The following is a 17,055-nucleotide window of genomic DNA, read 5'->3' as shown; positions in this document are numbered from 1 at the left end:
GAATGCTGAAATCCACCTGCAGCCCATGGAGGAGACCCACACCAGAGCAGGTGGATGCCTGAAAGAAGGCCATGGCCATGGCCCTGTGGGAAACTGGAGCAGGCTTCTGGCAGGGACCCGCAGACCTGGGGAGAGAGAAACCCACATGGGAACAGGTTTACTGGTAGGATTTGTGACCCTTTGGAAGACCCAGGCTGGAAAAAGTGGTGCCTGAATGACTACACCCTGTGGAAAGGGATTCACGGTGGACAGACAACTTTGTGAAGAACTGTAGTTTGTGGGACGGACCACATGCTGGAGTAGGGAAGGACTGTCCCTGAGCAGCAGCAGGAACACTGTTTGTTGAACTGTAACTCTCATTTCCTGTCTCCCTGTGCCACTAGGGGGAAGGAGGGAAGGCCTGGGAAGGAGGAAAGGGCAGAAGGAAGGTGCTTCTAGGAATTTTTTTACCTCTTATTGTCATGCTCTGATTTTGTTGGTAATAAAATTCAGCTTATTTTCCCAATTCAAGTCTGTTTTGCTCATGATGGTATTTGGTGACTGATCTCTCCTGGTCCTTATTTCAGTTCATGAACCTTTCGTTATATTTTTTCTCACCTGACCTATTGTGGAGGGGAGCAATAGAGTGGCTTTGGTGGGCACCTGGCAACCAGTCAGGGTCAACTCGCTACACAGGGAGATAGTGTAATAAAATCCATGAGCAATGAAGCATTGAAGGGATAGGAATAAAAAAGATGGGATATATTTGTGAAAATATTTGTTATATTGGCATAATGCTATGACCTCAGAGGAACTTTAGTTACAAGTAAAAAGTCTCAAAGAAGAAATAGGTACAGGAGATCCTTTGGGTTAGGGGTTTTGTAACTAAGAGAATCTGGGTAATTTACCAAATATCTAACTGATATAATACTGTGATGTCAAATCAGCAAATCAAAAGGAAGAATTTGACTCAGTTCTTAAAGATATTATGCATAAATCAGTGTGAAGTGGTGTATTAAGCCAAATGTTTACATTATATTAAATTGTGACAAATTTTTTCCTCATCACTATTCTAGGTTTGTGAGGTTTTTTATCTCTACATTAATTAAAATAATGACACATTAAAAATAAGATCTGACTGATTATTGTCATAAATTTCCTATATATGAATTTTCTGTTAAAGTAACCAGAATATCTAAGTATACCTTTGCTGTAGCTTTTGTTTTACTTTATAAATTTGTCACCTTGACTCTTTTATTTTACAGGCATTAGAGACTGTGCCCTTTTGACTAAGTCCTAACCATTCCTTTAGACTCCCCAGTAGTATGTAAATTCTCTGGTTTAAATAAATAGGAGAAAAGAGAAAATGTTTAAAAAAACCACTAAAATTAAAGATAGATAGATCTTGCTGTTTTAGAATTCTAAGCCAATACTTTAGAGCAATAGAAGTATACCTTTTAGAAATACATAAACCCTGTAGACATTCTTTCTATCTCTCTTGCATTGTGATAAACTCAGACCATGTGGTTACTCGTTCTACATTAAAGAAATGTCATAAAAATGTATTATTGTACAAGTATTATTGGATGAGGTAAATGTATATTAATTCACACAGTTTTAAATTTGGATCTTATAATTCCTTTAATACATTTAATTAAAATATATTAAAAATACAAACTTAACATTATGTTCTGACAGTTTTTTTAACTAAAATTTTATCAGAACTCTAAATTTTGGATGTATAATGAAATTATGAGTGTGAAAAGCAGTAGTACCCAATCCAGGAAACTGTGTTTTGTTTACACTGTGATCTTCATATGTTCCTCTTGGTTTTTCTCTAGGTGTGCAACTTCATTTCCTTCAGCTGGAACATCTAGACATGCACCACAGAAAATGCTTTGGAAAAGAGCCTGGCTGCAAGACGAAAGGAATCTCTAGAGAGCTCTGAGAGCAATGTGGTCTGGATGAAAAGCTCCACTGAATACAGAGAATCATCTGTGAACTACAGTTCTTTTATTTTGATTTTTATTTGATCCTGGAAAAGGATACATTAACTACTTTATCTACCTTGACAATCAGCATTTTTTAATTTGTCTATTCTGTAAAACTGGGTCCAACTCTATTAAAGATTTTTAATGTTATTTAACTATACATATACCTTTGCTTCCTTCCTTTGTGCTCACATGGCTGAAGGACTTGTGCTCTGATGAGCTGCATTTCCAAGAGAAACATGCACCCTGGAGCAAGAAACATCTGTTTATCCTTATTCTCTCTCTCTGACTAAAATAACAACAAAGAATTGTCTCTTCATTTAGTAAAGAGATAAGTATGCATCCTTTCATTGCTACTTCCTTTAACCAGTATGACTGAAGGAAATTCATGACGGAAAACAAAAAAAGACTTCAATAAAACAAAAAAATCTTATCGAAGAGTTATGTAAGTGTGTACTTTCTGCAGAGACAGGAGTTTATTGACAGCACTATGATATGAAATAAAAGAAAAAATAAAAGACACTACAAAACTTCATCAGAGTAGACTGATAATCAATAACAACATAAATAAAAATGGAGCAGCAAGACCTACAACATAATATAGCACGCTGTTGCTCTTTAATTTTTATAGTCTAGATGCAGATCTAATTATGTTTTGGAGCTACAGCAGATGGAAGCTTTTAGAAATCAGCAAATACTGAACAAAGGCAAACTGACTAGAAATCCCTGAGTTAATTTTCCTTCATTTTTAGTCAATCATGCAGTAGATTGTTAATTCAGATAGTTTACAAATTAATGCTTTCTTTTCCACCAAACACTATTAAATATTTCACTAGACCCTTATGGAGAACATAATACCCATAGAAAGAAAAATTGCGAAGTCATACCTCTCATGTAATCCATGAAGAGAGCAGAAAAGGTAAGATAATTATTAAAATCTCAGTTCACCTGTATAAAATCCTAAGAGCCACATATCTGAGGACTGGACCTTGAAATAGAGCTCTATTTTGTGCCTAATAATTATTTTGAAAGTGTTCCCCATCTTTTGCAAAATAGCCTTTACTGGAAGGACTTCAGTTTTTGGTCATTTCCAGATTGAAATTGCTTTAACCTCTATTCATCCACTAATGAAAAACACGATTCGGTGAGACCTTGGCCATATCTGCACAGTTCCAACTCATAAGAGTTAGATTACCTGTTACATCTTTTTATGTGCTGGGGAAACAAAAAGAGCACAGAAAATTATTATGGGGATGTTTATTCCAAAGACCTGCCCTGTTCTGATGGTTTAGGTATTCCCAGGAAACAAACAAAGCTCAAATGGATGGTTAAGTTTTGTAATTCCTGCAGCACATTTGCAGTGGAGAAAAGCAGCTATTAATGATTCAGACAACAGCCACTAACTGGCTACCACTATGGAAAAAGTCAGAGAAATTGGCCTGGGAAGACAAATAAGACCATTGGTGGCTTACCACAACCATCTAAGTTAGAAAGCAAAAAAGAGTGGAAAAAATACCTCCTTGTGGGGGGCACTCTATGCAAGGATTTCTGACACAGCAGAGAAGTGGAATTGTTTTGTGTAGAGACTGGGCCACCAGTCAGGATTTATGTTCCAAATCAGCGAAGTATTGAAAGGTAAATAAAACCCAAACATGATAAAAGTAGGAGTTAAATCATAGTATCATCAAGGTTTTAAAAGACTTCTTTTAAGATCACTGACTCTGACCATTAACCCACTACCTCCAAGTCTGCCCCTAAAACATGTCCCTCAGTGCCACATCTATAGGTCTTTCAAATACCTCCAGGAGTGGTGACTCAACCACTTTCCTGGACAACTGGTTCCAATGCTTGACAAAACTTTCAGTGAAAAATTTTTCCTATTATCTAATCTAAAAGTCCCCTGGAACAACTTGTCAGAATTTCCTCTTATCCAGTCACTTGTTACTTGGGAAAATAGACCAAATCTCACCTTAATACAGCCTGGGTTTACCCCTTTCCCACTTCAACTCTAGTTTAAAGCTCTTTTAGTAAGGTCTGCTAACTCCTCTGAAAAGATCTTTTTCCCTCTTTGAGACAGGTGTACTCCATCTGTTGCCAGCAGGTTGTGTTGTGTAAACCAACACATCATCAAAACCCCAAAATTATGTGGGTTTTTTTCAGCTGAACTTCAACTAGAGGTAGGAATATTACAGATTAAAAGAATGTAACATAAAATATATAATCCTAGTAAACAGAAAAAAAAGGTAAGAACTGATCTTCTCAAAAAGAACATTGGGTAGGTTTAATGTACTAACAAAATTTTCCAACCTCCTTACCCTGGCATTCTTCACACTTAAAAATAAAGAAGCTTAAAGAAGTCTTCCTTGTACCACATTTGCATGGTTCTTTCTTAAAGATATTAGATTACACACTAGCTTGAAGTAAATTCATGCAGTTAATACATTTATCTTTAAAGAACCAGATGGTCAATTTAGTATATAAAGAAGAGTTTTAAAATTTAAATCCTAAATGAATTTCAGTCATCATTATTTGTGATTTTGTGCCTTATAAAAACTATTTTAGGTAGAAAATAAATTCAATTTAAGTTTGCTACATATAATTGAAATATACAAAAAAACCCAAACCCCAAAATGCATATTTTGTGCATCCTTCATGCTTCTTTCTTCTTTCTCCCTCTTGTAAATTTCTGAAGTGTTTAAACACTGTGCCTTGCAACAAATTTATTAGCAGCAGTTTTATTGCATTCAAATTGCACCATTATTTGTTTGCTACAAGGCAGTATGACAGTCTTTAATTTTTTCATTTGCTTGATTCTTTTCCAAAGAAGAAAGAATGGAGAAGTGTTTGTCTATCAGCACCATTATGCTTTTGCCTTTTTTCCGATTAACTTGTTTGAAATTGGTTTACCCCAGGAACACTCCTCCTCCAAAAAAATGTGTACACTTATTGAGCAGTTTTCAGTACCTACAAGCAAATAGATAATCTTAATCATAACACAGGGTGTTATATGAGCACTGGATAAGTAATTTGATGGGATTTAAGCACTATGATTTAAGGGAATGTTTTGAACTTCAGAGAAGAAAAGTTCCTTTAATGTATCCTATTAAGATCATAAGCTTGCTGCATATTTTTGCTTTTTATTTATTCATCTTCCAAAACTGACCTTGGGGATCTTGGATTTTCTTTGGGCTGCATTCCAAGAGACTGACTGAATTGATTTTCTCTTGTTCTGGTGGCCAAATGAATGGGACATGGAGAGGGAAGAGAACTGTGTTCCAAATGGACCTCCTTTTTCTGAAAGAGAAAAATGAAGAGCTCAAAAGTATAAGAAAGGTAGAAAACAAAGTTAGTTTGTTTTGTCCTTTAAAAAGAAAAGGAAATAGATTAGAAATGTATTTGTTTCTGTCTCTTCTTTAGTCCCTCATAACATCCTGATGCAGAGATCATTCATGTCCCTTTCAAGTCTCAAGGGAACATCTTCACCCTGTACTTTTAGTCAACTTGTCACAGGCACAGTCTCTCAGAAATACCAAAGGAACATGAAATTCCTTCTGGAGGTGGTGGGTGCACCTGAGAGGCTCCATAATCATCAAGAAGGGTTTACCCTTTATGTGAGTGCCTCCCATTGCTTCTGCAGTATTCCTGGGTTAGGGGCATTTACTTAGCAGAGCTACCCAGAAATTTTAAGAACTCAGGAAGTCCATTTTTTAAACAAAAAAAATCCCTTATAAAAGAAGATGTACCAATTACTAAATGATAAGACATTAAACATGCATAAATTGTAAATGGTGTAAATGAAACCAAATGGCATAAATGCCTCACTTCTTGCTAATTTTGTTTCATGGGAAGACTAGTAAAGGGGGTATATCAGAGATACATGTTTGATGAAATAAAACAGAAAAGAAAAATATTTTATTAAACTACTATAATAAACCAGCTGCTTTTACAGAGATCATACATTAATTATTCCCTTGTAAGGGAAACAAAATGCAACACAGCTGTCAGAAATATAATTGTTCTTGGATTCAGTCTGTTCTTTTAAATTATCTTTTGAGAAAAAAAAAGATATTATTTAGCCTACTTTTTGTGCAATTTTCTTTCCTTGATTTAGCTGTTAAAATGCTAATTGTTTTTGTTTGTTATTTTGCAGTGAGGCTTTCTACTCTACTGAAGCTACCATTTATACCTGACATGCATTCCTTGCTCCCTGAATATCTCTCTGAATCAGATTCCAAATGAAGCTTCTTCCTGGAAACACTCCACATAATTATGACTGTCAAATATAGCTGAAACAACAGGCATCCAATTTTAAAAAGTCACCATGAAACTTAATGTTCTTATTTTAGTCTCTCATGTTCCTAAATACCTGCTATTCAAAATTTGGGTGTTCAGGTCTCCTTGTATTCTTATTAAATTAAAAACCTGGATAAGCAGTTCAATATAGTAGGAAGAGTATTACATTAGCAAATGCCTGTACTAGGTAAGATTCATTATTTTATGCTGTTTACCATTTTCTCAGTAGCAACGTTTTCTTCTATATTTTTTCTGTGTGCAGACAGTGTAGGCACAGTAAATGATCTGCAAAATATAGATTTTCTTTTGTATTGAATGGTTGCTAGAGTGGGAGGTCCTTAAAAAAAACTTCTAATGCTGCACTTGTCAAAGTTGTGTAAAAAATAAAAGGCAAGGTTGGAGAGAAAAATAAAACCCTGAGGGACCACAACGAAACTGAAAAGAGATGAATGAAAACAGAAAATTATATTTTAAAGTACTACAAGTTAGAAATAATAAAAATAAACAAATAAACAACAAACAAACAAACCCTCAAAGACTGAAAGCTAGAAAAATGTGAAAATAAAAAAAAGCATTCTTTTTATTAAGACAGAAATATAAGGTGATGTATGGGTCTTAGCAAGGTTTGTAGATATAGAATCAATCTTGAGGATGGATCATTACAGCCATTTCTTTGAACATGTATACCACTCTAGTTTGTTGTGATTCTGGGCAGACCTCAAGACAGAAAAATGCATTTGTCTGAAGAACTAGCGAGCATAAGTCCAGTAGTACAACTAAACCAAAAGATTTTAAATGTGCACTTTTTCTGCTCCAAAATGAAACTGCAGTCTTCCTATCTGCAAATTCCTACAGAATGTGCTAAAAAGATTCAGCTGGATAAATACACAAACCAAAGTATCTCATAAACAAAAAGCAAACAGAAGTTCTACTAGAGATTCCAGATTTATCTAATAGCTAATTGGGTGCTACTATGTCTGAGATATTCTCTATAGGCCTTGTGAACCTGAAAATAATGCATGAAGGTTATGCACATAATCACTTCTTTCAGTTTTAAACACTATCACAGTGATACTGTTTAGGGAGAGGAATAAGCTACACTCAGAATCTGAGCACAGGAATCCAGTTTGAGTTACTGGTGGGCACACTAATAATTCACAGGTGATTGCCTGTTCCTACTTACTCCATTGGCTTAGGAAACACTCTCCCAGAAAAGACAACACTGACCAGCCACTCTGTTGTACTTCACCTGTCTCCAGCACGACAAATCCTATACCCACCTCCAGCTGGATTACAGATTCAGCCCAAATGGAATATTGGCCCTTACAGAAGTAAGATCTTTTGAATTCATTCAGAACTCAACAGGGTTTGAGCCTGTCACCTTTCACAGGGTAGAAATTCACCTTATTATGTGTCACTTGCCTATTTTCATTGTGAGTTTGGTAGGAGCTGGGAGGCATTGCCTTACAGCGAGGTGAAAGTCTAGTTTATATCTGTTGGATGATCTGCATCATGTGGAAACCAAACAATGAAGGCGAGAAGTTACAATACTTTAAATGCTAAGTGATATCTTGCCTCTTTAAAAAATAAAGAACCATAAATATAAGTAGCATATCTCTGTTTCTTGCACAGGATGTAGCTCGAAATCTAGGGTGTGAACAAGAGATATGAACTGATACTCCTTCAAACAAACAAATTTTACCTAAGATTTCTTTCATTCTACTTGACAGTTACAACCTTGGTGCAATAGATGTAAGCAAACACCAGCAGATTCTTTTAAAAAATTCAGCTACTGATGTAGTTTTGTATGTATATGGGTTGATTTTTTGATTCATAGAATCACTGAATGGATAAGGTTGGAAGGGATCACTGGAAGTCATCTAGTGCAACCTCCTTGGTCAAGCATGGTCTGCTGGAGCACAATACTCAGGATTGTGTCCAGAAAGCTTTTAAATATCTCCAGAGTGATAAAGTTTCAAAAGACATGCTGAAGTCAAAGGTAGGCAACACCCACTTCTTTCCTCTCATCTATTCATCCAGTTGTCCATCATAGAAGACAGTCATGCTGACCTGCTCACCTTCTTATCATCCAAGTGGTTAGAGATGGCCTCCAAGCTGAGCTGTTCCATCACTTTTCCAGGAATTAAGGTGAGGCCGACTGGCAGGTGGTTCTCTGGGTCCTCCTTCTTACCCTTTCTGGTGACTGGTGTGTCATTTACTTTCTTCTAGTTGTCAGACACCTCTCCTGATCAACACAACCTTTCAAAGCTGACTGAGAGTGGTCTAGCAATGATGCCCACAAGTTCCCTCAGCATTCTTTGGTGCATCCAATCCCATGGACTACTGTATGTCAAGTGTGACAAAATCGTTTATAATTCAATCCTCCTCAACCAAGGGAAAATATTCAATTTTCTGGGTCTTCTCCCAGGTCTCTTGGGTCAGGTATTCCTGAGGCCTGACTTTGACAGTGAAGACTGGAACAAAAAAGGTGTTCAGTATCTCGTTCTTCTCTGCAACCCCTGTTGGAAGGGTCCCTGTTCTATCAGTGACAGGCCCACATTTTCTCAAGTATTCCTTTTGTTATTGATGTATTTGAAGAAGCCTTTCTTGTTATACTTGATACAATTTATATCAAGTTATACTAGATTTATTTCTAAATGGGCCTTGTACTTTGTCAGTCCATTTTTTGCATACTCTGACAACAAGCCTTTATTAATTCCATATGGCCTGTTCCTGCTTCCACCTCATCTGTATCTACTGTATGAGTTTCTACAGGAGGTCCTTGTTCATTCATCCTACCCCTTTTGTTCACTTACTTCCCTATGGGGATGTGTTTTTGAACCTGGACGAAGTGATCCTTAAATATTGACCAGCTCTCTTGGTCCCCTCTTCCCTTTAGGGCATGTTCCCATGGGATTCTTCCAAGAGGCCAAAATTAGCTCTCCTGAAGTCCAGGATTATGATCTTAGTTATTGCCCTGCTTCCTCCTCACAGGATACTCAACTCCGTGATTTCGTGGTTACTATAGCCAAGGCTGCCCCCATCCTTCATGTCTCCGACCAGATCTTCCTTGTTTAATAGTATGAGGTCCAAGAACAACCTTTCTTCATGGAGTCATCCATCACCTGTATCAGAAAGTCTATTGGTTTGGCCTGGTTTTGGTACAAGGGGTGGTTCCATCATGTCCAACAGAGCCACTGCCAGCTGCCTCCAGGATGGATCCATGGCAGGCCAAGGCCAAGGCAATCAGAGAAGGTAGTAGCACCTCTGTGATAACATATTTAAGAAGGAAAAATATTTACTGTGCAGATGTAAGAGGCTTAGAGAAGACCAGAGTGAGAATATGTGAGCAGAACAATTCTGCAGAACCAAGGTCAGTGAAAGAGGAGGGAGAGGAGGTGCTCCAAGTGCCAGAACTGAGATTCTCCTGCAGCCCATGGTGAAGACTATGGTGAAGCATTCTTTACAGAGAGGGTAATCAGACATTGGAATGGGCTGCACAGGGAAGTGGTGGATTCTCTGTCCCTGGAGGTTTTTAAGATGAGATTGGATATAGAACTTAGTGCCATAGTAACCACAGCAGTGTTGGATAAAGGGTTGGACTTGATGATCTCAGAGGTGCTTTTCAAACTGGCTGATTCTGTGATTCTATGATTCTATGATTCTATGATTCTATGAAGTAACTCTACCCCTGCAGCCTGTGGAGGACCCCAGGGATGCAGAGATCCACCTGCATGGAGGAGAGCCACACCAGAGCAGGAGGATGCCTGAAAGAAGGCCATGGCCATGACCCCGTGGGAAGCCCATGCCGGAGTAGGCTCCTGGCAGGGACCTACAGATCCATGGAGAGAGAAGTCCACACTGGTGTAGATTTGCTGGTAGGATTTGTGACCCTGTGAGGGACCCACACTGGAACAGGCTGTGTCAGAAGCACTGTACCCTGTTGAAAAGTGACCCATATTGGACCACTTCATGAAGAACTGTAGCCTGTGGGACGGACTCACATTGGAGAAGTTTGTGGAGAACTATCTCCCGTGGGAGGGAACCCACGCTGGAACTGGGGAAGGATTTGTCTCCCTGAGCAGTGGAAGAAACAATGTGTAATGAACTGACTGCAACCCCCACTCCCCATCTCCCTGCATTGCTGGGGGGAGGAGGTAAAGCCTGGGAATGAGGGAGGGATGGGGGTAAGGTGTTTTTAAGATTTTTTTTTTTACATCTCATTATCCTACTCTGATTTTGATTGGTAATAAATTCAGTTAATTTCCATCTCAGTCAGACCCAATGCAGAAAGTAATCATCAATGCTTTCAAGAACCTCCTGAATTGTTTGTACCTTGCTTTGTTATTTCTTCAGCAGTTGTCAGGGTCTTTGAAGTCCTCCAAGAGAACCAGGGTCTGTGACTGTAAGATAGCTTCATCTGTCTATAAAAAGCCTTATCTGCTTCCTCCTTCTGATCAGGTAGCACATAGCAAACACCCACAACAATGTCATCCTTGACAGTCTGCCCTTTAATCCTAACTTAAAAACTCTCAACTCACTTGTCATCCTCCCTGAGATGGAGCTCCATACATTCCAGGTGTTCTCTTACATAAAGGACAACTCCACTACCTCACCTTCCTGTGTGTAGCCATTCATGGCAACATTTCAGTCATGTAAGATGTCCCACTATATCTCTGTAATTGTGATGAGATCAAATTCTTTTGATTGCACAACCTGAAGAATTACTTTGAGGGAGAAAGAAAGAAATACAGATATGCTGTTTCTCCAGAGGAGGCACAGCTTCGTCATCAGGGATGATCCTTGAAGATTTGAAACAAAGCTCAGTTCTCTGCATGACACTTGTGATTTAACCTAAGCAAGTAGTTCAGCCCCACGTAAACCATTCATTCCCCCACAGTGTAGTGGGAAAGAGAATCAGAAGGGTGAAAGGGAGAAAAGCCATGGGTTGAGATAAACACAGTTTGATAAGTAAAGCACAAGCTGCATCAACCTATGTGTTGACTGGACAAAAACACTTATCTAAACACTTCAGTAATATGTAAAACCCTGGTGTGTTATCAACATTATTTTCATCACAAGTCTAAAACATATCACACAAGCCACTATGAGGAGAAGTAACTCTGTCCCAGCCAAAACCAATACAGATACAAGATCAAGCTTGTGACACATCTACTGGGTTGCTTGTTTTCAGGAATATCTCTCCCTAACATACTTCAGAACTTTATTTTAATCCTGAGAAAATGTTAATTAAACTGATAAATCTCTACCGAACCATATTGGAATTCATAATCAGTGTTTTATGCAGAGGATTGGGTTGGGAAAAAAAAAAAGGTGGTCACGGGAAAGATGTTTTGTATAGAGTGTAATGTACATACTGGGTTTTTACTGCATATTTTTATCAAGTTTTTGAATAAACATATTGTCACAGTTTGAAGAAAGGTGACAACTCAGGATTTGTCAGGGTGAATAAGTCCTTTATTAAAATGGCTTCCCCCTTATATAGGGGGAGAGTAGAACCTTCTGGAATTGGGGATGTGTACATTTCATAAAAGGAAAAAGAAGTAGGGAACTATCTTTAATAGGAAGAGTATGGGAAGAGCTACAAACTTATAAGGTAATGAGGGGAGAGGTGTAACCTTATATGGTAAATCTGCACTGCGGCAGTTCTTAACCAAGCAGGAATTAGGGATATAACATGGGGAGAACACGAGGGAAAATGACTATGAAGTACATGGATATAACATAGTAAACATGCATTAATAATAAATGTTAAAAATCTCAACTCTATTATCAAAGTCCACTGAATCTGCATCACAGGGTGCTTGTTTCTGCTAGGCTCTCATCCGAGTTCTCTTGTAGTCTTTGTCTCCAATGCTGAAACATTTTTTCCTTATCCTGGCCAGCTCCCACAACATATTTCTTGAGTTTAAAAAATATTAGAGAATTTTATAAATTTAGAAAATATTCTAAAAAACATTAAAAACATGTTGGATCCCTGTGAAACTTAATTCACCCAGCAAGCTCTCTACCCTACACTTCAGGACAGCAGATTTTTGGGATAGAGATGTGGAGGGAGGAGGGGCCCAAGAAACCTGGTTAATATTCAGGAATCACCACCTCAAAGCTCTGGAGCAATGAGGAAGCATCCCAACAAAGAGGAAGTCAGACAGAAATGCCAGGAGGCCTGCATAGATAAGCAATGAGCTCCTGGAAAAAGCCAGACATGAAAAGGAGACCTACAGAGGGTGAAAGCAAGGACAGGTAGCCTGGGAGGAATACAGAGAAATTGTCCAAGCAGTCAGGGATTGGTTTAGGAATTCTAAGGCCCTGATAGAATTAAATCAGGCCAGGGACATCAAGAGCCATAAGAAAAGCTTCCATAGGTAGATCAGTGATAAAAGGATGACTAGGGAAAAAGTGGGCCCTCTCCAGATGGAAATGAGAGATCTGGTTACTCAGGATATGGAAAAGGTGGAGGTATGCAATGACTAATTTGCTTCTGTCTTCTGGGAAGTGTCCACAGCGCCCAAGTTGCACAGGGTAAAGGCAGGGAGAAGATCAGGTTTGAGACCATCTCAACTTGGAGGTGCACAAGGCCAGTGTGACCTGATGAGATGCAAATGCACGTCCGAAGGGAACTGTCAGAGGAAGTGGCTAAGACACTAACCACCATATTTGAGAAGCTGGGGCAGTCTGGTAAAACTCTGATTGACTGGAAAAGGGGTAACATAACCCCTATATATAAAAAAGAAAAAAAAGGAAGAACTGGTTAACTACAGGAATGTCAGTCTCGTCTTGGACCACTCTTGAGGATTAGTAATGTGTTAAATAATTTTGTACAAAAAACAACAGTCACAGAGAGGAATATTTATTTTTTATTTCCATTTGTAATAATGAGCACACATAAAGAAAGTCCAAGAAAAGTACATGAAACTCAAAACTCATTCAGATTTTTAAAATTGAAAGACACTGCTTGAATTTTGTTAATGCTGCTGACTTCCTTTAAGGAGGGATGACAAACACTGCAGTCAGAGGTAATAAGCACATCTATCTTCCTTTGGTGTAATGGAAACTGAAAGTGTTCCCAGCAACTGGGAGGAAACTATCTCAGTAATACATAAACAAGAAAAGGAATAAAAACCCCAAACAAACAAACAAAACCCCCAAAACAAACAAACAAACAAACAAAACCCCACAAAAACGGAAGAAGTGAGAATGTATTTAAAATTACAATAACAACCTAATACAGCTTAAAAGATGTCATTCATTTATACTGTATCTCAGCCTTATACATGTGAATGTAATTACAGAAATCATTTTTAATGCTAACAGCAATCTTTATAAAAGATTATACCTAAATTCAAGTGCTGCATATCTCAAAGAATAAGTTGGCTTCCACTAGGAAAATGTAGAATAGATTTCAGATTTGATTGTATATAAATTATAAAAAAATCTCATTCCCGTGTATAAGTATTCACAGGAGAGTTCCATAATTGCTGCCAGGTTTTTCCAGACTCAAGGAAGAGCTGATTTGGCTCAGCATAGCCTGAAGGTTGGAAACCACTGCTTTAGGCAAAAGACATGATGGATGTTCATCTATTTGCTTAGTCTACGTGTGTGTGTGCATGCAGCAGGCTGAACTGTTTTTAGCTGGGAGAAAGTAAAAGATAAAATTTTCAGATATTTTATTTTTAGTCTAATACTTGAGGGTTAGTTCCTAGGTTTAAAATTATTCAGAATAGTTCTTGTTTGTCAAAGAAGGAAAAATTGGACTAGATGCCTATAAATTTAGCCTCATCTGAATTACAGTTTGCAGCAGATTTATATTTATTGATCTACAGAAATAAATTATTCTAAAAACTTCATAATAAAATTAAAAATGCTCTTCATTTCCAGTGATCTGGATTTAATTCTGTCAATTAGCTTGTCATTATAGTGATAAAATTAGGCTATACAGAAACTTGAGAGTGAATTCCTTGCGTGAAATCTCAGTAAACAGTACTATTTACAGACAATAAGTCAAATTAGTCAGAGGTTACAATGAAGGAAAAGTGTATCTGTTTCATTTCTGTATGGACATAGGTGTCCTTACTGCAAATAATTAGGAAACTTTTCAGTACAAGTTGTGAATTTATGTGAATATTCACAAGTCAGTGAGATTACTTGTGCATCTAGTTATGTTTTCAAATGTATGTCAAAAGGTAAATAAAACAAGTGAAGAAAAAAGGAATGAATAGAAAGAGAGTAGTTTGTAATACTGAGACCTTTTTTCCTGAACAAACTGATAGGAGTTAAAGAAATCTGTAGAAGGAAATTGGGGGAGGGTGGTGTTTTTTCTTTTGTTTTAGTTTGGTTTGGTTTGATTTTTTTTACACTTTGATTTCTTTTTTATTATTATTTTTCCCCTGTATATCAGTTTTAGCTGCCAGGTTAACTTGAATGGAAAAAGTGAATCTGTCCCATCGGTTAACTTCTGTAAGAAATACACCTTTTCACAGTAAAGAAAAAACATATGAGCACAAAAAAACCCACTGTTAAGAACTACTGATAACAGCCCTTGATCACTTTATACATGTATCAAACATTCTTGTCAAGCATCATCGTATAACAATACTGGTATTAATTTGGATATATTATTGAGGTTTGTTTACTTATTCTTCCTGTAGAGATTATGTTCAAGAGGGAAAAATGTGTTTTTTCATTTGCAAGGTCTGGATTACTAAAGCAAAAGTAGATGGTTGTGTCTTAATTCTTAGCAAACATTACCAGATTATATAGCTTTCTTTTCCTTAATTAGTACTCTTCTCTGATTGTATGTACAATAATTACATGTATTAAACTGTCCTTGGTAATCCTAAAATTACTGAGGCAGTGCTTGGGTCCTGTAAAGAAGAAAGCATATATTGTGGGTTTTTTGTGTGTTCTATTCACCCTATGGAAAAAGAGAAATCTGTTTTAAAACTGTTTTATCAGATTGTTTATGTGAAGGGACTTGTTTAAATGAAAGGACTAAATTTACACTAAATTCATTATACGCAGAATTTCTTCAAGTGAAACTATTCTGCTTTCAGACAAAGAAAATGCAGAAGTTGGACATTTTATCTCCTTTTTACACCAATAAGTAATAGGCCTATCAGATGTTTGTCTATTTATGCCATGAACCTCTTTACTTACTAATATCTTCTTTCCTATATCATTCTATTTGTATTTTGTATATCTGAGCCACTCAACAGAGTAAAACTTAATTAATTTCTTCCTGCAGACACATGTTCTCAATCTGAACTTTTGCTGAAGACTGTACAGTGAGTTTTTTCTGCATCCTATAATTAAAAGAGGTGCCATTTCATGATTTAGTGAGGTTATTTTCAACCAGGATTTCTGTCATACAGTCTTCTTATTGCAAACTGTTACTTTGTGCTAAAATTTTTGTAAGCTCAATTATCCTCAATAGTATGTGTGGAAATGCAGTTTCAGTCAAGATTATGTATATATACTGCATCACAAGTATTCAACATGAGCTGTTAAGGAGGGTACTGAGGTTCTTGCTCTACCACAATTTAGTTACACAGCTGGAAAATTAAAAGAAGACTCCAGAAATTTTGAGTTTTCCCAGGCTATGCAACACCTCAGTGAGGAGTTTTGAATGCAGTCTTCAAGATTCTTTTTATTCCAAGAATTCAAGTAAAGTCTTTAATGAAAAGAACCTATAATCTTGCCTTAAACTTATTTTACAGGTTTCCACTCCATTTCACTATGTGATAATAATGAACACTCTTAGGATCATAGGATAGTTCAGTTTAACAGGGACTTCAGGTCACAAATCCAACTTCTTGATCATGACAGGGTCACATCTGAGGTCAGACCAGGTTACTCAAATTTTGATCCAGCTGGTTCTTAAAGACACCAAAGATGGAGACTTCACAATGTCTGTGCACAGCCTGTTTCACTGCTTGACTGTCCACTCGCAGAAAAAGTTTCCCTCACTTTAGTTTATATTTATTGTACCCTCTCCTACTACCACAGAGCACAAGTTCCATTGTCTTGATGACCTCATTATCACTTAAGAGATTAGAGTCATCTCTTCTCCAGTCTGAACCATCTCAGCTCCTTCAACCACTCTTCACAGGGAGAGCGCTGCAGCTCCTGACCACACTGCTAACTCTGCTGAACTTGCTCCAATTAACCAACACCTTTGATTGACTGAGGGGCCCACAATTTTACACTGGACTCTAGATACAGTCTCACAGTATCTAGAGTATCTACCCTTGCTGAAGAGAAAAGTATATTCCCTTCCCTTTGACATCTTAGTCATCCTCCTATTAGCACAACTCAGGAGGCTCTTGTTCTTCTGTGCTGCATAGGCGCACTGCTGCCTTATGCCCAGCTTGCTGTCTGCCAGCACCACTAGGTCTTTCTCAGCAGACCTGCTTCCCTGCTAGTTAAGTCCCACCCTCTAGTACTCCAAGGGAGCACTTTCTTCCCAAGTGCATAACTTGTCATTTCTCCTCGTGAAATATTGTGAGCAAAGATAACCAATTTTTTTCCTTATATTATTTTATTGCTCTTTTAGTTTATGGGTTCTTTTATTCAAATGGGTAAACAATGCCAGTATCTCCAAGCTATTAGTGCAGCACTAGATTTAAGTAAAGTAGGCCTCATGAGAAGAAATCCTTGTATGCATGGTGATGTGGCTTTTCTAAAGCAATCACAAAACTTCTGGACCCAAAATAGAGACCGTGCTGTGTACAATATATAAGACCATTTCAGCTTTATGCTGAATCATTACAGA

Source organism: Myiozetetes cayanensis, unplaced genomic scaffold (assembly GCF_022539395.1).
Source record: "Myiozetetes cayanensis isolate MyiCay16 unplaced genomic scaffold, myiCay2020 scf7, whole genome shotgun sequence".
NCBI lineage: Eukaryota > Metazoa > Chordata > Aves > Passeriformes > Tyrannidae > Myiozetetes > Myiozetetes cayanensis.
This window is presented reverse-complemented; position numbering follows the sequence as displayed.